Genomic DNA, 25,842 nt, shown 5'->3' with positions numbered 1-25,842 from the left:
GATCAGTGGTGTGGAATCTGTGCATAGAATGCGAAGAGCTATAGCATATCTTCTGATACCCAGAAATCTGCAGATTGGCTTTATCCATATTTTCCGGGGTGCTACATACATCGGACAAAAAAATAATACATGCCCTACATTCTCACATTCTTCTACACATCTGTAACACCTGTCGTTCTTGGTTCCTTGCCCCACCCGTAATTGGAAATATAATTTACGGTCTAGGGTTTTTTCAATAATATCCCAGTACTTATCTAAGCGGGGATAGGCTTTTAGATCAAGAAAACGGCATGATAGGTGGGTGGAAAGGCCTTGGGAGATTTCCGACTTATAGACCCATTCCCAATACATTATTTTCAGCTTTTCTTTGGCTGGAAAAACAGCATTTGCAGGATCTTTCCAAAGTTCGGTCAAGCCCATACTACCCAAGAGGGATTCAATCCCATGTAACCATGTTATTTTACGGGACCTGTCAGTTTCAATTATGTCCATAAAGCCACTCCTGTAGTGGGCAAGTTCGTCTGTACACCAGAGCCGACGCCAATACAGTTTTGGACGAAGCTTCGCCAGATGTTCAAGTGGCTTCTTGCCAAGGTCCAACAGTAGAGGTCGCAGTGGCGTGCTAGAAGGGAGGTTTGTAATTTTGCGTAAAAACGCATTTTCTAATACCTTCAGACCATTCAGGTTACCAAAGCCCCAGAGCTCAGCCCCATAAAGGCATGAGCTCAGGACCTTGGCCCCATAGATTTCTAAAACTGGAGAAATTGGCTTGGTGTGTGAAGTTTTAAATCTAAACAGAAGAGCACCTGATTTTTGTTTATGATGTAACACGGCACGATCTAACTGACAGCCCCAGCGCATATCTTTCTGTAGTGTTATGCCCAAATATGTAAATGAGGTAACCTCCTCCAAAGGTCACTTGTTCATATAAATTTTTCCCTTGAAGGACTTATGGCCATTAAATGACATGAACTTCGTTTTGCCCGTATTAACTTCCAAACCCCTTGCTGTACAAAATTCTTCGAAGCGCCCGAGAGCCTTCTGTAGGCCACTTTGGGTCTTGGAAATAATTAATGTGTCATCCGCAAACATGAGGATAGGAATCCGTACTCCTGCCAAGGATGGCGCATCGGTGGGGGTCAGTGAGAGGTGACCGGCCACCCCGTTGACAAAGAGCGAGAACAGGGTCGGCGCTAAAACGCACCCCTGCCGCACGCCCCTGCCAACCGGGAAATCCTCTGTCACCTCCCCCACTCCCCCCCACCGCACCCGGGCTACATTTCCCTCATGTAAGCGGATGATCACGGTTAGAAGCTCAGGTGCAATACCCATTTCCCTCAGAACCTGCCAGAGCCTTCTGCGTGGAACCAAGTCGAAGGCTGCTTTTAGGTCCACAAACACCGCATATAGGGCACCGTTCCCCAAGATCACCGTTTTCCAATACAAGTTGACAAAACGGAAAAATTGATCAATTGTGCTTGTCCGGGATCGGAACCCTGCCTGCATTGGGCTTAAGATATCCTGGTCTTCTATCCATATTTGGATTACATGGAGGAACATGCGGCCTATAATCTTTTGAATCGAATCTATTAGACTGATCGGCCTATAATTACTTGCGATTGATTTATCCCCTTTTTTGAATACTGGGACAATTTCTGCACCCTTCCACGAGGGGGGGATATCAGCTCCCTGGGCAATTGCATTAGCAAGTCGCATGATATAACTAGACCAGAGGCTTCTGCCATTAATAAACACGTCCGCAGGAATTCCATCCATACCAGGAGCTTTGCCCCCAACCACTTTATCTAGGGCTCTATCTACATCTTTTAATGAAAATATTGCCCTATCATAATAAACATAGCTAGGAGTCTCGCTGTGTGTATCTTCATCGGGTGCAGCATAATGGGGTTTGAAGTAGTCGACCCATGCATTCTGCGCCACGTTGTTCTGTGGCCGCTCTGCTATGCCACCCCTGTCCCATTTGTATGTGTCCCAAAATTCTTTGCTATTCTTATTCCTGCACGCATCAAGGAGATCCTTCCACATTTCATTATCCCAAGTTTCCTTTGCCTCCTTCAGTATCTTCCCATAATGTGAGCTAGCGGATCTTACAAGTAGTTGATCTTTCTGTTTGAGTGCACTACCAAGTTCAACCCGGGCTTCCCTACAAGCAAGATTATACCATCCCTCTTTTTTATGGTGTTTGGAATTTCTTTTTGGAATTTGTTTAAAAAAATATATGTATTTTCTCAAGCCCGCAAAAAGCTTGTTCTGAACTTCCACCACTATCTGGCGGCAGCTTTGGTCCTCTATTACTCTACCCGGTACATCAAGTGCACCGGTAACTTAATCATTTATTGCTAATAGGGTCTTTGGGTCTTCTACAATCCGATCCCATTTCAGATAACGCATATTGTTAGACAGTAGATGTTCAGACTCATGAGTGTCTTGCTGCAATGGTAGATAACCAAGCAGGGACATGCTAAATGATGAAGCTAATGGGTGATGGTCGCTCTCAATTCGGTTGACTACCTTCATGTCTCTGAAGTGAGGCCAAAGTGTAACATGAATGAGCAAGTAATCTATTCTGCTTGTCCTACGACCATTATCAAAAGTGTTGGTCCCTAATTTATCGGACAAACTTCTACCATTGGCTGCTCTCATATGGTTTCCTAGGAACAGTCCATTTAGCTGGATTGCCGCCTCCGTCCACCTTTTTACAGGAGCGATCTCAAGAAGTGGAATTCCCCAACTAGCATCTTCTTCAGCAGTAAGCTGAGATGTGTCATGATCCAGGGGCTCAAAGGAAGTATTAAAATCACCTGCTACAATAGGTAGAGTGTTCGGGGGCAAGGAGTCTATTGCTTCTTCCAGTAACTTTACGACTGGAGACTTTGTGCCCCCCGGCAGACCTCGTGCATAAACGTTAAAGATTTCTAACTTAACCCCAGACTTTGAAGCGATCTTTACAGATAGAATATCGTCACAAATTCTGGGTCCTTGAGTAACTCGACATCCTAAGTCTTGCTTTAACCATATGGTTAGCCCGCCAGACGGGCGTCCTCTTACGCTTTTTAAAGCTGGGATATAAAAGTTAAAGAATCCATTACATAACAGGGGCTCTATTAGCCACGTCTCTTGGAAGAGACATATGTCAAATTTAGCTATAAAACCCAGCCAATCAGGGTCTACAGCTTTAGGGCCTAGGCCTGCCATGTTCCAGGATATTAAGGACATTAAGCCGCTCTTACTGTTTCCTCCCTTAGTAAGGCTTGGACTCCATGGTAAGAGGCTTAAACTATCCCTATCTAGGTGAGCCGGTTTATCCTTGGTGGGAGTACTTGCGTTGGTTATAACCCCGAGCTCTACTTCTCTGCCTAAATCTATGACACAACCCCTTCAGCGCTGCGCGGATTCCCCCGCGGTGCTGAAGGGTTCGAGCGCGGGCGGGGCCATGACGGAACGGTTCCGTCATGAGCACAGCTCAACCGATGCTCATGACGGAATCGTTCCGTCATGAGCATGGAAGGGGTTAATGGGAATATCCCCCCAGTCCCTATGGTTGGGCGGTTTTTCTCCCCTGTCTGATACTGGTCAGATGTTGTTTTCTCGGCAAATTCATTACCTACTTCAACATCCTCAGTTGGAATGGTACAATCTACCCATTTTTCTGCAGAGGTTATAGCTGGTTTACTTGATTTATTCCTCTTACTGTGGAGGTTTAGACGTCAATCACAGTCTTCCAAACCAGAGGACCCAATTGCCACATACTGCACATTAGGTCCTCTGTTATGCCTGGGCCAAATATCGGTGCCTCTCTGGCCACAGTCCACTAGGTTTGGCTGTTGGCGGTCACAATAGACGAAGGACAAGGGCAGGGAAAGAATAGGGGTACAAGAATTAGGATTCTGCCAATTGCAGATGTGTTCCACTGCCCTGGTGTCTCTAAAGTTAATTATTATACAATCTCCCTCTATTGTTTTCCTTTTAGAGCCTACCCAGTTAACTCGTCGTGCAAAAAGAATTTCTGCAGAGACGTGCTGGGGTAAGGGGCGGTTTGAATTTAACCAGAACACACATTTATTCTTCAGTTCCCTATAGTCCTCCCTCTTGTCTAAACCCAAAGGCTTGACCCCTGCCAATATTATCACATAGGGTCTAGACTCTGGAGGGAGGTGTATATTTGGGAATTTTCTTGTTGCCGGAGTACTGGATGTTACCCTCCCTGGTTGCTCAGCCACTGGGCTACCGCTTACTGGTACCATTGCGCTCCCCACACTCTCTGTATTACATATAGTAGTCTTAGTAGTATTCCGAGTTGCCTGCCCCGTAATCGGCGGATTAATTTTAGCTACAGTGGGAATAGAGGTTGGGGCGACATTAACATTGATAGCACTTTTATCAGAGGACATAACAGGTAACTTGTCGCACGCCTGAAAATTACTAAAATTTTTCTGGCGAGACTGTGTTGACGAGTACACCAACTCCAAACATGTCAGTCTATTTTCAATGCCATCCAGTCTATCGTATATTGGTTGGCATGTTTTGTAGAATATTGACTCTATCTTTCCCCAAAAGTCGTCTCCTACGTTTTGTAATTCCTTGGGTGGGGCTAATGGAGATGGTGTTGGTGCTCCAACCATTTCACCAACTAGGGTTACTTCTGGAAGAGCGGGGGACATCTCAGGAGTATCCACGGGAATGATTTGCCTTGCCTTTGCAGTTTGACCTCCATCTAACGGTTCTCCGCGTTTCCTTTTGGGTCTCTGATTTTTCATGCTCACCCTGTTGTTTGGAGGGGGTATTTTTACCTTTGAGTTTGTAGCAGACCGAGTCTTTACACTCTCAGACATACCAACGGTTTGAGTAAAGTCTGTTTGGCCCGTTCTTGGTCTGGTTGTGAGGTTAGCTCCTTCGGATTCCGGAATGCAATGAATAGGTCTTCCATGGGAGGGAGAAATATTTTCCGGCACACATATCACAGGGCCTACATCTTTGTCGGATCCCTGTTTTGCGTTGTGGACCGGGGAATGTGCGTAAGTCAAATGGCCCAGAGAGGAGCGTTTGTCTACAAGAGTTCCCAAGGATAGGCGTTTCTCGGTGTAATCTATTTCCTTATCCAAGATGGAAGACACTCTTACCAAGAATTGGTCTAAGGTACCGGCCAGGGACTTCCGTCCCATATCAGAAGCGGCAGTCATTATGGAGACGTAAAAGTGTATTAGACTTGGCTTGGGGCCTCAATCACACTATGGAATGCTGCTCATGTAACAAACAGTGATTATTATATCCATAATATTTGGGCACCAAATGGGTGGTAAAGTGTAACTGACCTTATCAGTTGGGTCAAAGGGGGTGGCCCCGACCCGACCTCAATCGTCCTCTAACGGGCTCAAACGGGCCCGCCCTTGGTCCGGGCTTCGTCCGGCGCGCGTCCGCGCTGTGGAAGTAGTGGATGATCTTTGTACTGGCGGGTGGGTGGCTGATACGCTGCAGGTGTGTGCCTCCAGGCACTCTGGGCCACGTAGTCCCGCTTGCTGCCTTCTCCAACCGCGATGCGGCTCCCGCGCTAGCGGGAGCGGAGAGGTTCTTTGTACTGGTGGGTGGGTGGGTGATACGCTGCAGGTGTGTGCCTCCAGGCACTCTGGGCCACGTAGTCCCGCTTGCTGCCTTCTCCAACCGCGAATCACTTGCAAGGGTCCAGGACCGGGATGGCACCACTTGGCAGGGCAGACTCACAAATGGCAGAGTCCAGGTGCAAAGGTAGGTAGGTTGGAAGTCTTTTATGTCACTGAGACTTCAGATCAGGAGGCCAGCCAGCTAGACTCTGGAGTCATTCTGGGTGCATATGATGTAGGTCCAGTCCTTCTCACCCAGGTAATGGGACAGGAGGCAGCAGGGCAGCACTGCAAGGCAGGAGTCCAGTAATACAGCAGTCTAGCAGAGTGGCAATCCTCTAGCAGCACACTAGTCCTTCTTCGTGCCCTGACTCCAGACTCACTAAAGGAGGTTTTGCAGCTCTTTGTGTGGAGACAGGACACAGCCTATTTAGGTATAAGTGAGGCTGGGTCCAGCTCATCCCTCCCATCATTCCTGAATGGCCCATCAAGTCACACCTAAGCTCCCTTTGTGTGTGGCTGTCTAGGGGGAATACACAAAGACACGCTGTCACCCCCCAGACTGATCAGAGATAGGCAGCAGGCACCAAATGGCTTAAGTAAAAAAATGTCAACTTTTTACAAGTGCCATGTACCGAATTGTAGTTAAAATCCAACTTCACCATAAGTTAGGATTTTAAATTAGGATTCAAGAGATATCAGACTTGGGGGGTCTTCAATTTAATAAGGTAATCCCAATGTTATCCTATGGGAGAGAAAGGCCTTGTAGTAGTGAAAAATGACTTAGGTCGTTTTTCACTACCAGGACATGTAAAACGTAAATGTACATGTCCTTCCTTTTAAATACATTGTCCAAGGGCCTACCTTAAAAGTGACTTGTATGTATGAAAAGGGAAGAGTTGGGCCTGGCAAAAGGTTTATTTTGCCTGGTCGACATGGCAGTTCAAAACTGCACACACATGCACTGCAGTGGCAGGCCTGAGACATGGTTAAAGAGCTACTTCAGTGGGTGGCACAAAAGGTGCTGCAGGCCCACTAGTAGCATTTATTTGCAGGCCCTGGATAAAGGTGGCACCACTTTACCAGGGATTTCAAAGCAAACTAAATATGCCAATTAGGGATGAACAAATGTTACAATGTTTAGGGGAGAGAGTACAAGCACTTTACTACTGGTTAGTAGTGGTGAAGTGCACATAGTTCTAAAGCCAGCAAAAACGTCAGAATAGTGGAGGAGGTAAGCAAAATTTTGGGGGGAAGACCACGCTATGGCTGTCAGGGCTAACATGTGTCCCTCCAACTGAAAGTGGGAAGAGCCACTGTTAGAAATGGGGGTTTCTAGTTGGCAAGGGTTTGCACATTTGTCCAAATAGGGACCCTTCTTCCTAGTCAAGATAAGGGAGTTACACTCCTAAAATAACTCCTGGTCACCCCCTTGATAGCTTGGCACAAGCAGTCAGGCGTATCTTAGAGGCAGTGCGTAAAGCATTGGCACATAACCAAGAGTAATACAGTGTAAGCACTACAAAAGGACACCACAATACAGTACTTAGAAATCTTCAGTTATCAAAATAAACTTGAAGTCGATAGCTCCCTCTGGGGCTATCACGGCTTTGTGAACAAACAAATCCAAACAGTTCTGGCTTACTGCGGCATCACAGGACAGCTACTGTGTTGGGAAGACCCGCAAACCAGTACCTTTAGAAATGCAGGGCATCGACGACCTCTTGTTGAGCTTCCGAAAGCACAGCATCTGCAGGCGTCGGTTCCGGACGTCGGTGCAGGAGTCATCGGGCCCTTGAAGTCATACACATTGCATATCGAACTCCTCGTGGTTGAAGTCAGGAGCACTGACGTCGGCTGGCGTCGGGTGCTGCGGTGCGAAGTGCAGCGGTGGGGCGTCGGTTTCCCTCAGGTCACGGTGTGAGCAGCAGCGTCGTAGACAGCGTCGGGTTGCCTTTTCTTCTGTTGCAGCACAAAATACTCAGTCCCCAGTGCTGAGGGCAGAAGAATTTCAAGTCTTTGCTGGTCCTGAGACTTCTTGAACAGGGGGCAAGCTCTACCTCAAGCACATGGAGAAACTCACAAAATAGATTGCAGAAAGTTCGGTCCAGACCTTTCACTGCCCAAGACAGACGCAGCCACTGCAGGCAAACACAGCAAAGCACTCAACAAAGTGGTGGTTTCTCCTCACAGCTTCTCCAGGTCTTCTTCTTGGCAGTCTTCTTGGTCCAAAAGAGTTCTAAAGTTCAGGGGTTTGGGTCCTAATATTTACACCACAAAATCCTTTGTTCTCTCAGGCAGAGAGTGTCTGTGCCCAGCCAGAACCAGCTCTGCCCTCCCTGGTGTGGCTTCCTGGCAGGAGGTGGAGACGGCATTGTCAGAGGCAGACCAGGCCCATTCAGGTGCAAGGAAATCTCCTCCCCCTACTCTAAATGCAGCCCAGGTCTATTCAGCCCTTTACTGACCTACCTAGACTATCTGGAGCCTCTGCTGTTCCCCAGCCCCAGCCCCTGTCATCCAAAACCCAGACAGTCAATCCACAAACCCAGCAGAGGCCTGCTTTATGGCTGAGCAAGAAAATACCTACTTTCTAAAAGTGGTATTTTCAAACACAGAATCTAAAAATCACCTTCACTAAAGATGCATCTTTAAATTCTGAGTTCAGGCACACTAAACATTATGTTCCTACCTAGTTCCCAGGGCCAGTTATGTTTAGAAGATGTTGTAAACAAACTCCCCATTCTGTCCTATGGGGAACAGGTAGCCTTGCAATAGTGAAAAACGTAATTGGCAGTAATTCACTTTCAGGACATGCCACACATACCAGGGTATGACCTACCTTTCACATACACTGCACCCTGCCCACAGGGGTACCTTGGGCCTGCCTTAGGGGTGACTGACATGTAAGAAAAGGGAAGGTTAGGGCCTGGCAAGTAGGTACACTTGCCAAGTCGACCTGTCAGTCCCAGACTGCACACAGGCTCTGCAATGGCAGGCCAGTGTTACATTTACAGGCTGTTTGTGTGGCTAGCACAATCCAGTGCTGCAGCCCACTAACAACTTTTGATATACAGGCCCTGGCACACTCAGTGCACTTTACTAGGGACTGACACATAATCAAATAGGCCAATCATGGAAACACCAATCCATAATGCATTTTACAACAGGAACACTTGCACTTTACCACTGATCAGCAGTTAGAAAAGTGTGCAGAAACACTAAGCCAGCACAAACAGTCAAAAGTCAAAAGCGGGAGCTCAGAAAGCAAAAACTCAGGGGAAACATGCCAAAAGATGTCAAGTCTAACACATAACTCCTCCAGCTGAAAGTAGGGAGAACTACCCAACCTCCTTGGAGTTCTCTTCACTAAGGCGGAAGAAGCTGGACAGACCATTTGCGTTGGCATGTTCTGTGCCAGGGCAATGTTCCACCGTAAAGTTCATTCCCTGTAGGGAGATGGACCACCTCAGCAGTTTTGGATTCTCACCCCTCATATGCATCAACCATCTGCGGAGCTTGTGGTCTGTCTGAACCCGGAAGTGAGTCCCAAACAGGTAGAGCCTCAGCTTCTTCAGTGCAAGACCACAGCGAAAGCTTCCCTTTCTATGGCACTCCACCTCTGTTCCCTGGGGAGTAGTCTCCTGCAAAGGAAGACTACAGGCTGGTCTAGGCCCGTTCAGTCGTGAGAGCACTGCTCCCACACAATGCTCTGAAGCGTCAGTCTGCACGACGAATTCCTTGGAGAAGTTCGGTGCCTTGAGCACGGATGCCGTGCACATGGAAGCCTTCAGGGCATCAATAGCTTTCTGGCAGAACTCAGTCCAGATCACCTTCTTGGGCTGCTTCCTGGAAGTCAGCTCTCTTAAGGGGGCAACAATGGTGCCATTGCCCTTGACAAACCTCCTGTAGTAACCTGTGAGACCTAAAAAGGCTCTCACCTCTATCTGGGTCTTGGGGGGTTCCCTAGCCAGATTAGTGTCAATCTCGGGTTGCAGAGGCGCCACCTGGCCGCTTCCTACCTACACCACATAACCCTGCCTGCTCTGGCACTTACTGGCCTTGATCGTGAGGCCTGCCCTCTGAAGCGCCCTCAACACTTCCCCGAGGTGCTGCAAGTGCTCTTCCCAGCTGGAACTGAACACTGCAATGTCGTCCAGGTATGCAGCACTGAAATCCTACAGTCCAGCTAACATCTGATTGACCAACCTCTGAAAGGTGGCAGGGGCATTCTTCAACCCAAAGGGCATCACCCGCAACTGGTAATGTCCTTCTGGGGTTGGGAATGCTGACTTCTCCTTGGCCCCATTGGTCAAGGCAATCTGCCAGTACCCAGACGTTAAATCAAAAGTGCTGAGGACCTTGGCAGCACCCTCCCGATCAATGAGCTCATCAGCTCTGGGGATGGGGTGCGCGTCAGTCCTGGTGACGGCATTGAGCCCACAGTAGTCCACACAAAACCGCAGTTCTGGAGTGGCACCGGGTGCAGCAGCATTTGGGACCAAGAACACTGGGCTGGCCCAAGGACTGTTGGAGGACGCGATCACCCCTAACGCCAACATCTCAGAGATTTCCTCTTTGATGCTGGCCCTGACCCGGTCACTCAACCTGTAAATCTTGTGTTTTACAGGAGGGCTGTCACCAGTGTCCAAGTCATAGGTACACCAGTGAGTAACACCTGGGGTCAGAGAGAACAGTGGGGCAAACTGTAAACAACTGGTGACAGTCGCTCTGCTGCTCTGGGGTCACTGTAGGGGAGAGGATCACACCTTCCACTGACCCATCATGCTCCTCGGTAGACAGGAGGTCAGGGAGAGGTTAACTCTCATCTTCCACCCCATCATCTGTCGCCAAGAGCATGCTCACTTAGGACCTCTCGAAGTGGGGCTTGAGGGGGTTCACATGCAGGACCCTCAAAGGGTTCCTTGGAGAACACAAATCCTCCAGGTAGGCTACATCACTTTTGAGCTCCACCACCTCAAACGGCCCAGTCCACTTGTCCTGCAAGGCACAAGGTTCCACTGGGGCCATGACCCACACTTTTGCCCAGGTTGAAATTCGACCATTGTGGCATTCTGGTGATACCACTTCTTCATTTCTTCCTGGCTTGCTTCTAGGTTCACCTGAGCGACTTTCCTGAAGCGAGCAGTTTGGTTTCTGAAGGCCAGCATGCAACTAAACACATCCTGGGGAGTTTTCCAGGGAGCTGCCTCCCAGCCTTCCTTCACCAAACTCAGAGGTCCTCTCACAGGATAACTGTGAGAAGTTGGCCTGGCATATGCTGGTCACTAGTTATAGTGGCCACTTTGCACCAGTCCAAATCGACTCTTATGGTAGATAGGTTTAAGACAACCTTTTAAAGAAAGCTATCCTAGTGGTAGCTGTGGAGAGCAGCCTTCAGGCTAAGTCTCAGAGGAATGTAAAGCAGCTTGTTTTACCTTATAATCTCTTGAATTACCAAATGAAAGGACACCACACAGGTATATATATCAAATATATATGTATTTATTTCTAGACACACTCTACTAATCTCTTTATGAGATTAGAAGCCAGGAACACATTCAAATATCAACGTTTCACAATAAGTTAAGCACGAATATGGCTGGGGTCCTAGGGGCGTACCAGACCACGTACTACAAAAGAGGTTTAGGAAAGTGGACTTGTAGAATGACAAGGCCTAGGGCCTGTAGAATCACTGGGGCTTCACTACTGCAGTGAAAGCAGGTAAGTAACAGACCCACGGGAGACGCATGCATGATTACAATGGAGCAAGTCGCGGTTTGATTTTTAAAGTTTTAGGGTACTTCGAGAAAGCCTACAAGCAAGCCACTTACAGGGTAAGTAATTAAAGGGCCAACACACACTAGGGAACCGGAGTGCACAAGTTACCTCACCCAGGGAAGCCGGGTGCATTGGTGTCTTTTGGGGTCGGGTTGAGTTGCTGTTTTCTATGAGACCAAAGAAGACTTGCTGCTTGCGGCGAATGAAGAAGTGTCCGGTGGAATCCAAGGGTGGATTCTAGATGCAGAAGACCTGAAAATTGAAGGAACTGTGTTCACAGTCACTTGCCAGTGACCCAGGGCCAGGAAGATGGATGACCACGGATGTCGGGTGATTTCAGCTGATCAACAGTTTATTGACTCTTTGCTCACGAGGTCCAGGAGAGATCGACGATGACCGTTGGCTGGATTCGGAGTGTCCCATGACGTCTGCAGCTGATGGCGGTGTCGGCAACCGGATTGGAGCCAACAAGCCTTGGCAACAGCAAGTCTTGTGTAGAGTGAAGAAAGTCGATGGTGCAGACCAGCAAGGTCTGAGGGACTCACCCAGCAAGGGTAAGTGAGGGCAGGCCTGGAGCAACCAGGGGAGCCCTTTTAGTTGATAAGAAAGTCTTGGGGGACCCACAAGCCAACAGGCAAGGGATCGTGAAGGCGCCTCTTGAGGAAATGCTTCACAGGAGCCCACGGTCACTCGGGACGGGGTAGGCTTCTGATTTTCACTGCAAAACCTGCTGGAGGCTTGGGCCATAAGTGGTCCAAAGCACAAGTTCGTAGAATGTCCTGAAGGGGTTGCACCTGACAATAGCGCACGGTCCCTAGGTATTTCTGTTCCTCGTCACTCGTGGGGTCCACTCGCCTCAACTCTGCTGGGGACTCACAATGGCTGTCGAGAAGTCAGGAAATCCACTTCTGGGGCTACAGGGACTTCGGACTACGGTGGGAGCGGGAAAGTTTGCGACCGTTGATTCAAGTTTTGGTGCCTGCCAAGCAGGGGAGTCACTCCTTGACTCCAAGGGAGATTCTTCTGTCTTCCAAAGGTAGTGGAACGTCGAAGGGCCAGGATTCTTCTTTGTAGAGCGTCATCCAGCGTTATCTACTTTGCAATGGCAAGGTTGGTTATCTTATACCGAAGATAGGGGAGGGACTAGCTCTATGACCACTCCTCTGGGAGGGTCAGGGTAGGGGGTGGTTACACCCACTTCCCTTTGTCCAGTTTCGCGCCAGAGCAGGGGCAGTTAGCCCCTGAACCGATTTGAGCTGGCATATGCACAGAGGAGCCTACTGCTCCCCCAGTGCAGGACTTCAAAGCACTCTAGGAGTGCACCCACCCAGCCCCAATACACTAAATCCTGTCTGGAAGGTGATGACACCTCCCTGTGACAAGATGCCTATTGTTGGGCCTCCTTCACTGCGAGTTACCACAGTAGGCACATGTCGTCCCCTCTAGAAGGGTGGGATCATGCTCTCACATCATGGACTGATGTGGGGGTAAGATTTCAAGTTGTTTGACACCAAACACGACATGCTTTGATGCAGTCATTCCAAAGTTTACATTTATAATGCACTTAAGAGTATATGGTTTAACCGCATCCACAAACAGCCACAAGGAATAGACCCTGCCAGCTGCAGAGGGGCCCTGCTCAGGCAGAGGCACCCCCTCACATTGTAAACCAAGCACCCTGCCCTCAGGATTGATAGGGCCTGCCTTAGGGGTGACTGATAGGTTTATATGTGTGTGTATGGTGAGATATAGAACCTATACCTCAGTGAGGAGTGCTAACACTACCCCACCCAGGCTGCAGTAGCAGGCCTGTGGTGTCAGATTTAGTCTGCTTCCCAGCGGTGGCATAATGCATGCTTCAGCCTCTGGTAGGCCTGTGAAGTACCTATGCCCTTGGTACCTAGGGTACCATATACTAGGGGCTCATAAGGTACCACAGTATCCAATCACTAGTGCATCTAGTATGCACTCAAAGTTGTTTAGAGAGAACAGAGAGACTGGGGCCCTGATTAGCAGGGACCCAGCCTGACTATAGCCAGAAATCAGTGTATACATCAGAAAAAAAGTGGGGGCAACATAAGTGCAGATCCTACTCTCCTACAGTAACCATACAGAAGCTCAAAGGGACTGAACCCAAGAGACTTCTGTGGCACCTCCCTGTACGCAAAGAGAAGGCATGGCAAGAGGACGTCCCACTTACGCCTCATGGGTTCTGTTAGATCCTTGATCATGCCCTTCATGGTCTGGTTGAATCTCTCCACCACACCGTTACCTTGTGGGTGGTAAGGAGTGGTGAACTTGTAGGTTACACCACACTCCTTCCACAGGGATGTCTTATACTTGGATATGAAATTGGTTCCCCTGTCAGAAACCATCTCTCTGGGGAACCCCATGCGGGAAAAGATCCACATTAACACCCGGCCCACCACTGGTGCCGTTGTTGTCCTGAGAGGGATTGCCTCTGGGTAACGGGTGGCATGGTACACCAAGACCAGGATGTATCTGTTGCCCATGGCTGTCTTGGGATCCAGTGGCCCCACAATGTCCATCCCTACCCTTTCAAAGGGTGTTTCAACAACTGGAAAAGGTTGGAGAGGAGCTTTTACCTTCCTCCCACTCTTACCACTTGCCTGGCAAGTTTGGCAAGACCTGCAATGTCCATCTGACTGCCTTTGCATTTGGGGCCAGGGAAAGTGGGTGACAAGCCTGTCAAAGGTCCCGCCTCAAATGTCCTGCCAAAGGCACGTCATGAGCCAAACCCAGTAGGAAGGTCCTGAAGCTCTTGGGTACCACCAGCACACGGGCTGACACATGCTCAGCGACCTTAGGTTCACTATGCAGGAGACCATTCTCCCAGTAGATCCAATGTGATCTGGACTGTTCACCAGCTGCCTGGTCTGCAGCCTGTCACCGCAGACCATCCAGAGAAGGGCACTCTTTCTGCTCGTTGCAGAACTCCTCCCTGGTGGGACCCTCTTCTTGCTGCCAATGGGTCAGCTCAGAGATGTCCCCCAGTTCAGGTACCTGCTCCCCTGTAGGCACCGGGGCGTCCCCCTCAAGGTCCACCTCCTCCCGGTCCCTGGGAACTTCAGGGGCCGGTTTCCCGCGCCCCTTGCCCTTTTACTTGGCAGGGACTTGGGCCACTGTTTCAGGCTCAAAGTCCTTCTGATCACCCTTTCTGGCCGCCATTGACCGAGTAGACACGCATGCCCACTCTGGCAACCCAACCATCTCCAAGTGAGATCTGAGTTCAACATCCTTCCACAAGGACTGCTCCAGGTCGTTACCTAGCAGACTAACTACAGGCACGGTAGGGCTCATGTTAGAACTGGGGGTCTCTAGTTGGCTGAGGCGGGTACCTTAGTCCAAATAAGGACACTTGCTTGTAAGTCAGTGGAAAGGAAGGACACCTTCTCAGATAGCCCCTGCTCACCCCCTCGGTAGCTTGGCATGAGCAGCCAGGCTTATCTCCAAGGCAAATGTGTAAAGTATTTGCAACCACACTCTCAGTAACCCAGTGATAACACCACAAATGGACTCCACATGAGTTTCATAAAATCAATTATATGTTTATAAGAAAAAGATATACTATGAGACCACACGATAAAAATCCAACATATGCGTATTTGTAATATTTCACCTTGCCAGTTATTAGACCAGCTAGCCCTTGTAGGTTCTTGCACTATTAATGAGCAATACTCGATGATCCAATGCAGTCCTAATGCTATGCTATGCAGTTCGTAATGCAAGAATCAGCCACTTCGTAATGTAAAAATAATGCAGTTCGTAATGCAACAATCAGGCAGTTCGTAATGCAAAAATAATGCAATTCGTAATGCAACAATCAAGCAGTTCGTAATGCAAAAATAATGCAATTCGTAATGCAACAATCAGGCAGTTCGTAATGCAAAAATAATGCAATTTGTAATTCAACAATCAGGCAGTTCGTAATGCAAATATAATGTACTCCGGCACCAATTGCGGTGCTCTTGGCGGTCTCTATGCCACTCTTACTGACTCGCGGTCAGCTACTGCCAAAATATGCCGTCAAAACAGCTATGATGGAAAACAAAGTGCAGCTCCACACTCCAGCCCCGGTACTGCCACTCCTCGGCAAGTAAGGGCCACGATACAGACTTAAGCGGAGGCTCGCGCTGCAAAGATGGGAAAGGCCGAGAGCGTTTTTCTCGCAGCCTGCACCCTGCCCTAGGCGGCGACACACGCACGCTCGCTGAGCGTTACTTGGGGGGAACGCTCTCACTCTCTTCTCCTTTCAAGACTTGGGCCTTCTATGCGATCTTGGGCAGGGGAACTCGGACCCCCGACAGTGATGGTTCGAGATCTCTCCTTGGCAAAGGCAGGCTTGGGCTGGCGACAAATTCTCACAGCTCCTCTGGGGATGCTGGTCTGGGCCGATGGCAATGACGATCGCAGCACTTCTGGTCACGCTGTCGATTGAAGCAGAGAACAAGACTGCCCCGGGACACACAGTCACGGGGAAATTTCTCACGAAGGTCTCAGGCTGCAACAGGGCACACGCACACAGTGTCGCTGATGCTCACTTGAGCTCCGGGTGCACATGATCACAGGGCAATCCTCACGAAGGTCTCAGGCTGCACAAAGCACACACACACAACGTCGCTGAGACTCACTAGGACTCCAGGTGTACACGATCACAGGGCAATACTCACGAAGATCTCAGGCTTCACGAAGCACACACACACAGCGTTGCTGAGACTTACTTGGACTCTGGGTGCACACGATCACAGGGCAATCCTCATGAAGGTCTCAGGCTGCACAAAGTACATGCACACAGCATCGCTGAGACTCACTTGGACTCCGGGTGCACACGATCATGGGGCAGTTCTTACGAAGGTCTCAGGCTGCAAAAAGCACACGCACACAGCGTCGCTGAGACACACGTGGAAACTTTTATGTTCCTGAGTTTCCACAACAGGGAGCCAGCTCTCTTCGGCTCCTTGGAGACAAATTACCTCGGGACACAGCACACAGCAGAGTCCTTTCAAGCAGGGGGATACAGCACACAGCAAAGTCCCTTAGCCTCTCCTTAGTTAAATCAGCAAACTGCAGGCCAGCCCCAGAACACACAGCAAAGGTCAGTCCTTTTTTTCAGTCTTTTCAGCTGTTCTTCCTTGGCAGAGGTTCTTCTTGACCGCGAAGTAGTTTCAATCCTTTTCAAGCTTGATCAGTCTAAAGTCCAGGGGTTTCAGCTCTCATAGTTATACCCCTTAATGTCTTTGAAGTCTTTGTGTTCAGGGGGCACTGAACCCTGTCCAAACCAGTTCTGGGTGTCTCTCTGCCAGTGACACCTTCTTCCTTTGATAGTGGGGATCTGGATCCTCAATCATTCAGCAGGAGATGGAGCCAGTGTTTTATGGCAGCAGCCTAGGCCTCTTCACCCCCAGGGGCTACTCCTCCCCCCTACACTCCAGATGCAGTTCAACCGTGGCTGTCTCACCTACTCCTCCCCTGGGTCAAGACATTTCCCAGATCCTATCACATTCAAATCCAGACAGTCAATCCACAACCAGACAGAGACATACAGAATTGTTAGAACAAAAAAATCAGCCACTTCTAAAAGCGTGGTTTCTGAACACACAATTCAAAAACCACCTTCACAAAAATATGTGTTATTAAATTATGAGTTCAGGCACACTAAACTTCACCTCTCCATCTTAAACCTATGGGAAGATAGGCTGGAAACATATTACACAGCCTCCCCCATTCTGTCCTATGGGCAAGATGGCCTTGCAACAGTGAAAAACGAATTTGGCAGTTTTTCACTGTCAGGACATGGTACACACCTTAGTACATGTTCTACCTTTCACATACACTGCACCCTGCCCAGGGGATACCTTGGGCCTACCATAGGGGTGTCTGATGTGCATAAAAAGGGAAGGGTATGGCCTGGCAAGTGGGTGCACTTGTCAGGGCAACAAGGCAGTTTAACAAACTGCACACAGGCACTGCAGTGGCAGGCCTGAGATCTCTTTTCAGGACTACTTATGTGGGTGGCACAATTAGTTCTGCAGGCCCACTAGTAGCATTTGTATTACCAGCCCTGGCACACAGAGTGCACTTTACTAGTAAGACAACCATGCCAATTATGGACAACCAATTACCATTACACTTTACATAGGGAGCACTTGCACTTTGACACTGATCATCAGTGGCAAAGTGCCCAAAGCATCTAAGTTGGCAACACAATGTCAGAAAAAAAGGTCTAAGGGGAAGGCAAAAAGTTTAGGGAACTTTTAACTAAAAAGGGCCAAGTACAACAGCTCACAACCACCATCAAGGGACCTGAGACCACAGCATTCTTGTCTCCAGGAGGAATGGGAACCCTTACCATAGGTATTAGTTTGGGGCCCTTTAGCGAACTCCTGAGCGTTACCCTTGTCCCCCCACTCTTCTGCTGGGGACCCTACCCACCTTTGGCTGAGTCTCCCCTAAACGCTTTCTTGTGGACCCTGGTACTCTACCAGCGGTCCGCCTCCATAGCAAGCTTCCTGGGGTCAGTCAACTAGGTGCTGGCACAGATCTGCAAAACATAGACTAGACAAGTGTTCCCATGCAATCTAATTGCAGATCTCCTGAAAATCTGTCACATTACTGCCCTTCACCCAGCCATCCGGTGACCTGCAAAATGAATCTACACATTCCAACCAAGTGTTGGCATCAGACTTCTTACTGGACCTGAACTGATCCCTGTACTTTTCAGGAGGGAGACCATACTTAGTGAAAAGGGCCTCCTTCATGTCAGCATAGGTGAGATTATACCCTTCACCCAAAGCTATCAAAGTATCCCTTGCTTCTTCTGAAAAGAGAGGCCACAATCCTGCTCCCCAATTCTTCTCAAGTGACCCAATTCATGTGTATCACTGACTCGTAACCCTGAAACCACCTTTATATGTCATCCCCCTTCTTGAATTCCTTGCCTACATTCTTAGGGATGTGGTGCACGATTCTGTCTGCCTGTCCTGACGGGTTGCTGCCACCTTCTGAGACAGATCTACTCCTCTGATCCAGCTTTTTTATCCTGATCTCATGGTCTAAGATCTTCTTTTCCTCCTCCATGGATAACTTAAGCTTCTCTAGTTCTGCTGCAACTCTACTTGCTTCCTGCCTGTCCTCCAGCTCCTCTGGGGACAAACGGCTGCTGCCTGGTTTAAAGGGTGTTCCCCCTCCCAAAAACACATCCACCCTTGGAATAGACTCCTCTGCCTTCGTGCCAAGATCCCAAGACAGCTCACTAGCATGTCTGGCTGCTACCCAGGCCCTCAGCGCCTTTTGTAGCTCCTCTTTTCTGGTATGGCCCCTGATTTGGACTTTGAGGTTCTTGCAGTTAGCCTTCAATTCCTTCAAATTGTAGGTTTCTAACCTCTCCTCCTCAAAGGCCACTTCCAAGGATGCAACAGATGATGCAATTGATTCAGGCATGATGTACTAGAAAGTTCAAGTTCAAGACCAATGGAAAGGCAAAAATAGACCCAAAAAAGGTATGTGGTACGTAATGGTTTGTTATATTGTAGTAGTGCACACCAATCACTGTAAGTCAAATGCAAACACAAGTCCTATCCTCACCGCTGACAACCAATGTTAGAAATGTGGCTCTCTAGTTGGCAATGGCTTGCAACATTGTTCAAATAGGGACCCTTCTTCCTAGTTAGAATAAGGGAATTACACTTCTAAAATAACCCCTGGTCACCCCCTTGGTAGCTTGGCACAAGCAGTCAGGCATATCTTAGAGGCAGTGTGTAAAGCATTTGCACATAACCAACAGTAATACAGTGTGAGCAACAGAAAAGGACACCACACCAGTTTATAAAAATATCCAATATTTTTATATACTTAAGACGAGACCAAAAACAATAAAAATCCACAGTACAGTACTTAGAAATCTTCAGTTATCAAACTAACCTTGAAAAACAAGTCCTTGAAGTCGATAGCTCCCTCTGGGGCTATCACGGCGTCGTGAACAAATAAATCCAAACAGTTCTGGCTGACCATGGCATCACGGGACAACTACGGTGTTGGGGAGACCCGCAAAACTGTACCTTTATAAATGCAGGGCGTCGGCGACCTCATGTTGAGCTTCTGAAAGCAAAGCGTCAGCAGGCGTTGGTTCCGGAGGTCGGTGCAGGAGTCGTCGGGCCCTTGAAGTCACACACGTTGCAGATCGAACTCCTCGCGGTTGAAGTCAGGAGCGCTGGCGTCTGCAGATGTCGGGTGCTGTGGTACAAAGTGCAGGGGTGCGGCCTGTGATGCCCTCAGGTCGCTGTGCGAGCAGTGGCTCATTGGCATCTTCGGATGGCATTATCGGTAAGACCAGGGTTGTGGTGCGAAGTGATGCGGTGCTCGTCGCGGTGCTGGCAGGTCATGGTGCAAGCAGCGGCATCATTGTTGCTGAAGCGCTGTCGTCGGCTGACAAGCTGGAGTCAAGAGCGCCGGCGTTGGTAGGCCAAGACTGTGGTGCAGGATGAAGGCGGTGCATCATGTAACTTTATGAGCGGTGCCCTCGAACCACGGTGCAAGCAGCGGCGTCGATTTCAGCATGGAGCGGCATCGTCGGGGATACCAAGGCGGCGTTGTGAAGCAAGGCGATGCGTAGTGCGGTGCCCACAGGTCGTGGTGTGAGCAGCGGCCCAATGGCGGCGTCAGCAGGCGGTGTCGGTGAGTCCAGGGTCGCGGTACGGCGTTGCAGCGATGCCCTCTGTGGTGCCTGCAGGACACGGAGTCAGCAGCGGCGTCGTAGACAGCGACAAGTTGCTTTTTCTTCTGTTGCAGCACAAAACACACACACAGTTCCCAGTGCTGAGGGCAGATGAACTTCAAGTCTTTGCTGGTCCTGAGACTTCTTGAACAGAGGGCAAGCTCTACCTCAAGCCCTTGGAGAAACTCACAAAAATAGATTGCAGAAAGATCAGTCCTGTCCTTTCATTGCCCAAGACATACACAGCCACTGCAGGCCAACACAGCAAAGCACTAAGCAAAGTGGTAGTTCCTCCTCACAGCTTCTCCAGCTCTTCTTCTTGGCAGTCTTTTTGGTTCAAAAGAGTTCTAAAATTCAGGGGTTTGGACCCCCATATTTATACCACAAAATCCTTTGTCCTCTCAGGCAGAGTGTGTTTGTGCCCAGCCAGAACCAGTTCTGCCCTCCCAGGTGTGGCTTCTTGACAGGAGATGGTGACGGCATTGTCAGAGGCAGACCAGGCCCATTCAGGTGCAAGGAAATCTCCTCCCCCTACTTTAAATGAAGCCCAGGTCTATTCAGCCCTTTACTGACCCACCCAGTCTATCTGGCGCCTCAGCTGTTCCCCAGCCCCTGTCATCCAAAACTCAGACAGTCAGTTCACAAACTCAGCAAAGGCTTGCTGGATGGCTGAGCAAGAAAATACCTACATTCTAAAAGTGGTATTTTCAAACACAGAATGTAAAAATCACCTTCACTAAATAATGTATCTTTAAATTCTGAGTTCAGGCACACTAAACTTTATTTTCCTACCTAGTTCCCAGGGCCAGTTATGTTTATAAGATGTTATAAACAAACTCCCCATTCTTTCCTATGGGGAACAGGTAGCCTTTCAATTGTGAAAACGAAATTGGCAGTAATTCACTTTCAGGACATGCCACACACCAGGGCATGTCCTACATTTCACATAAACTGCACCCTGCCCACAGGGGTACCTTGGGCCTGCCTTAGGGGTGACTGACATGTAAGAAAAGGTAAGGTTAGGGCCTGGCAAGTGGGTACACTTGCCAAGTCAACTTGGCAGTCCAAGACTGCACACAGGCTCTGCAATGGCAGGTCAGAGTTACATTTATAGGTTGTTTGTGTGGGTGGCACAATCAAGTGCTGCAGCCCACTAACAGCATTTGATTTAGAGGCCCTGGAACACTCAGTGCACTTTGCTAGGGACTGACACATAAATCAAACAGGCCAATCATGGAAACACCAATCCATATCACATTTTACAACAGGAGCACTTGCACTTTACCACTGATCAGCAGGGAGAAACGTGCGCAGGAACAGTAAGCCTGCACAAACAGGGTCAAAACCAGGAGGCCAAAAAGCAAAAACTCCGGAGAAACACGCCAAAAGATGTCAAGTCTAACAGCCACCCAACCCAACCCCTTGCGAGTTCGCTTCAGTAAGACAGAAGAAACTGGAGAGACCATCAGCATTGGCATGGTCTGTCCCCGGGCAGGGCTCCACCATAAACTCCATTCCCTGTAGAGAGATGGACAACCACAACAGTTTGGGATTACCCCTCCTCATCTGCATGAGCCATCTGAGGGGTCTGTGGTCAGTGGGAACCAGGAAGTGAGCCTCAATCACATATGGTCTCAACGCCTGTGCCCAGACCACAGGAAAAGTCTCTTTCAGTGGCACTCCACTTTTGTTCCTGTGGAAGTAACCTCCGACTGATGAAAGCAACTTGTAGATCTAGGCTCTCTTCATTTAGCTGTGCTAAGGCTTTCCCTATGCCACGCTCTGATGTGTCTGTCTGCACGATGAATTGTTTGGAGAAATCAGGTGCCTTGAATGCCTGAAAACTTGAGACCCCCACCCCCCACTCAAAGGGAACCAGAGTCATTGGTAGATGGTTTTTGTCAATTGTCAGCTACTACGACTTGGTGGAATGTGTTTGGTAGGACATGCTCTGCAGACACCAGCTGACACACATTCACCCCCAGTCACAGAGATCTGGGTTTGAATGTTTGATTTGTTTAGCATTTCGTCCATCATCTGTTATTTTTGTATTTGTCTCACTAAGTGGGAAGAATATGCCCAGACGTGGCCCCGTGCTCGCTATGCCACCAGATTCAAGCTAGTTTGTCTGATGAAAGGTGATATCCTGAAACCGGTCCCAGGATGCTTGCATCTGGTCCAGGCAGGACCTGGACTGGCAGTTCGGGCTGGACTGTTCCCATGGGGACCAGGGTCAAGACTGATTTGCATATGGCTGGAATGGCGTGGCGTGCAAAAACACAATGTATTTAACCAAGATCTGTGACTGGGGGTGAATGTTTGATTTGTTCAGCAGAAATCCCATTCGGCCCTGGGGCCCCGTCATTCCTCATTTTTCTAATGGTCACTCTTACTACATGTTCTGTGATTGGAGTACCTTGGGGGACCTGGGGTGTTGAAACTGGGTAAGGCACAAAGAATGTTGCTTCCCCCACCAAATCAGTTGTGGATAGCTGTTCAACATACCTGGTCTAAACCTTTTCTGCAACATTGTTCTCTTTAATCTGCTCGGGGTTACCATGAAAAAGAGGGGGCCCGATTCACAGAATTAACTTAAGACAAAATCCTAAACTTACTACTTTTGGTATTCACAGAATGCACTTACTACTTTTGGTATTCACCATGCCATGAATAACTTTATTTCGGTCATCAGACCATAAAAGTACAATAAAATATATACAAGTACAAAGATAAGACCATAAATAGAGGAACTGTTTAAGAAAATTATTAAACAATGAGTTATCATGGTTAAAGGAAAAAAGAAGAAAAAGAAACTAAAGCAGAGCATTTCATCAAATAAAACTCATCCTTCTCCGCCACATGCCATATAAAAAGCGGGAAACTGCATAAACAATGAGGGGATTAGTGTCATACGTCAAAACTCTGCATGCTTGTGCACACTGTCTGAGCCCCAAATTTTTGCACAAAGGGACAAGCCAACATTTTCGGGTCATACTATAAGCTAGGCAGGAGAACATAATATGAATAATGTCTTCATTACAGATTTTACAGGTTGGGCAGATGCCCTCCTTCATTTTATCCCATCTAGATGTTAACGCCCCGATTGGCAGGGAACCATGCCTCAACTGAATATATAATTTTCTAGCTAAAGGAGGCTGTACTAAGTCCAAGAATACCTCGAAGCCAGAATCAGTTTTCACCATGAAGAACTCAGAAGTCAACCTCCCCAAAGTGGTCGAGCAGCATACATTTTTAAAATTATAAGATCTTACAGCCGCCAATATCTCTGACTTTTGAGTCCTCACACAGCTAATGGCCGGGGTATCCCAAAGATGGGGCAAACCAACTTGATAGAGGGAAGTCTTTATATGGAGTAGCCATGGTATTTTCTTATAGTTTAGCTGTCTCCAAACTGCAATAAATTCCCCTCTGAAAGTTGCAAGTTCGGGGACAGACCATAGCCTTCTCCAGAATAGTAGTGGTCATACAGCCGCCAGGTCACTAACGGATTCTAGATCCATATCCAAACGCAGTGGTGTTAGAGGTGTGCTCTGGGGAAGACCAACCAAATTAGCTACTTGAGCGTCCCACACAAAGTGCTCAGTCAGCGTGACTTCCAAATAAATAAAGGTCTTAACTCTTTCTAGGGGGACACCAGCTAGTGCAGGATTCGGGCGGGTGTGCCTCGGGGGATTGAAGATCATAAACTTAGTTTTTCCCAGATTGATCTCCAATCCCCTCGAGGCACAAAAGATTATAAAGCCGTCCAGGACCCGCTGGATACCCGTTGATATCCGCGACAACAACAATGTGTCGTCCGTGAACATCAGAGCGGGCACCCGACCAGAAGCCAAAAACAGGGCGTCACTATCCCTAAGACCATTTACATATAAACTGAACAGTGTGGGAGCCAGTACACAACCCTGGCGAACCCCACGGGTTACATGAAAACGAGCTGATAGCTCCCCATTCTTCCCACACCTCACCTGTGTGAAGTTCCCTGTATGAAAGCGGACCAACACGTCGAGTAAAAAGATTGGGAGACCAAGTTCCTTCAACACCGTCCATAGTTATGAAAGTATGGGAGCACAAAAGAGAGTATACAGAAGCAGAGTGGCTCAGAATATTTAGTCTATTAAATGACAAGAACCACTCCAGCCTATGGAGACACACAGGGCCCGATTCACACAATTAACTTAAGACAAAATCCTAAACTTACTACTTTTGGTATTCACAGAATGCACTTACTACTTTTGGTATTCACAGAATGCACTTACTACTTTTGGTATTCACAGAAGGCACTTACTACTTTTGGTATTCACAGAATGGATTTACGACTACTAACTTTACGTCCGCACTCGGGCCGGAAATTCCGTCCCGGAGGCAGATCTTCCGGCCCGGAAGCAGGGTTTCCGGGCCAGAGGCGGAGCTTCCGGCCTGGAGGTGGAGATTTTGGCCATGGCTAAATCTCCGCCACTGGCCGGAATCCCACCTCCGGGCCGGAAGCTCCGCCTCTGGCCTGGAAGCTCCGCCTCCGAGCTGGAATTTCCAGGTGGCGTGCGGACGTAAAGTTAGTAGTCGTAAATCCATTCTGTGAATACCAAAAGTAGTAAGTGCATTCTGTGAATACCAAAAGTAGTAAGTGCATTCTGTGAATACCAACAGTAGTAAGTTTAGGATTTTGTCTTAAGTTAATTCTGTGAATCAGGCCCTATGTGTCTCCATAGGCTGGAGTGGTTCTTGTCGTTTAATAGAGTAAATATTCTGAGCCACTCTGCTTCTGTATACTCTCGTTTGTGCTCCCATACTTTCATCATATAAGCTGCCCTAAGAGCAGTAATTGAATGCCCGTCATTCTTTTTGTGACCCCTTCTACTAGTGTCTAGGGCCCTATGGAGGGTACGTTGACATTCAGTTAGCACCTTAATATGGCCGGGGGCATGTGCAGACATTGCAATCCTGTTGCTCTGGGGTTTCCATTGAGCATTCCCCAGCACCTGTTGCAGGTCTATTACGAGGTTCTCCCAGTGCCCTATTATTGTTGAAGTTAGTGGCTTACTGTCAGACTGTCTCTCCCAGATCCAGGCTAACAGTTTATCTGCTAATTTTGCTGACCACTTAATTCTGTGGAGGACTTTGTAGCTCTCTTCACTTGTTTCCCCAAGTGCAGGTAATGGTGGTGATATATTAGCAGCTAATTGCAAGATTGCACGCAGAGGTCCGTGATCCCTTTCATCCTTGTCCTCGATTTCGAAGTCTTCCAGCATGGGAGCGATCCTTTTGCTGATGAAGGACTTTGTAATCTATTGTGGAAGCATTTCTGAAGGTGGGGATTGAGTGCCAGGAGAAGGAGAGAATTTCTTTTTGTATTTGAATCGAGCTAAGTTTGTGTTTTTTTTGAGGAGAGAATGAAGGGGTCCGACCGCACCGGATCATATAGGGGAGTCCGGACCACATAGGGGTGTTGACAGACTTGCCTAAATTCTTGTTGTCAAAGTACCCAATTATGACTGCCTGGTGGGACTCATATTTGATCAACAGGTTGTCAATCATGCTTGTTAGGAAGTCCAGAGCCTCTTTCTTCTGATGCTGTGTGGGATTAAGGTAACAGTTGATAAACAGCAAACGTAGGGTTTGGGAATTAAGTTTAAGGCCTTTAATAAGTAGGGCTTGGATGGCATGTGATTTGATTGATCTTTCTATGGCAACTTG

This window comes from Triturus cristatus, chromosome 2_1, assembly GCF_964204655.1.
Source record: "Triturus cristatus chromosome 2_1, aTriCri1.1, whole genome shotgun sequence".
Lineage (NCBI taxonomy): Eukaryota > Metazoa > Chordata > Amphibia > Caudata > Salamandridae > Triturus > Triturus cristatus.
The sequence above is the reverse complement of the archived record's forward strand: the minus strand, read 5'-3'. Positions refer to the sequence as shown.